General features: G+C 47.3%; 1 pseudogene across 1 annotated transcript; it reads right to left on the bottom strand.

Moving 5' to 3' along the window:
• On the bottom strand, positions 1-773 carry LOC105542378 (annotated as a pseudogene). The gene has a single exon (XR_001006459.1). The product of XR_001006459.1 is annotated as a cyclin-dependent kinases regulatory subunit 1 pseudogene (transcript).
• Positions 774-1,296: the final 523 nt, after the last annotated feature.

Here is a 1,296-nt window from a genome sequence, read left to right as displayed (position 1 = left end):
TTAGATTATAAAAACTTCCTCTTTAATCAAGGCTTTTAACATGAACAGATTTCTTGAATAAAATGGAAAGTTTCCAGTACACTGAAACATAAATCCACAAGTCACCACACGTACAACACCCGGCAGGAAAAAAACAAAAACAGCAAGTTTACATGATCTCTGGTAACAGCCATGGTCTCAAACTCAGATGCTTCCTCCATCTGCCAAGCGTGTTCTGGATACAGAGCACATCGTGGCTTCTGGGGTCACACTCAGCTGAGGCTGTGGGTCCACAGAGCACTCATCTGGCTGGGCTATGGTGGTGGTGGCTCTACTCAAGAAGCAAAGCAGTTACCAGCACATTCAAACAGTGTATTGAACATCTTTTAAATATCAAAGTGAGAAGCAAGAAGGCAACATAATAATATTATCAGAAAGATGTTAGGAAGTAAGGACAGCTGTGTAAAGCTTGAGGCTGAAAAGTAGCTTGCCAGCTTCATTTCTTTGGCTTCTTGGGTAGTGGGCGCCGGAACAGCAAGATGTGAGGTTCTGGTTCATGGATCATATAATGGACCCATCCCTGACTCTGCTGAACGCCAAGATTCCTCCATTCAGGTTCAGACATCAAATGAGTTTTAGGGACCAGCTTGGCTATGTCCTTGGGCAGCATGACATGTCGATACTCAAACTCCTCGTCGTCGTATTTGTCCGAATAGTAAATCTGTTTGTGCGACATGATTGCTCGGTCTGCTAGCCTTCAGCCCCGCGCCGCCAACCTCCAAGCAACTCCCAGCAGCACCTAACGTGGTTTCTTACTTAAACCATACTTCCTATCCAAGGAACCACCTGTTTGTTTGCCGCCTTTCTTCACAAGCAACACATGTGCGAGCTCCTCACTGGGCAAGATGGGTCACTGATGAGTGGCACAGGCACCCACCTCCCGCAGGGAGCCTCCGCAGATCATGTGGAATAACCTCGCTTACCAAGCGAGGCACCAAGCTCCAAACTTTGGATTTGTTATTGTTACATTCTGCAATTTTTTACAAGACGATCTTCACTGTTCCTGAGTTGCATATCTAGCAGAAAAGGATGAAGAATCATGACAACTACAGTAGGCAGCTTCTAAAGTGGCTCCCAATAATCCCCGCCTCCCAGTATTCACTCCCATATGGCCTGGACCCAATGACTCGCTCCTAAGAAATGGAATGCAGCAAAAGTGGCAGATGTCACCTCCGAGGGGGAGGTTATACAAGGTACTGGGGGCCGTGCACAGTGGCTCACACATGTAATCCTAGCACTTCGGGAGGCCGAGGCGGG

Source organism: Mandrillus leucophaeus, unplaced genomic scaffold (assembly GCF_000951045.1).
Source record: "Mandrillus leucophaeus isolate KB7577 unplaced genomic scaffold, Mleu.le_1.0 Scaffold257, whole genome shotgun sequence".
Taxonomy (NCBI): domain Eukaryota; kingdom Metazoa; phylum Chordata; class Mammalia; order Primates; family Cercopithecidae; genus Mandrillus; species Mandrillus leucophaeus.
This window is presented reverse-complemented; position numbering and strand designations above follow the sequence as displayed.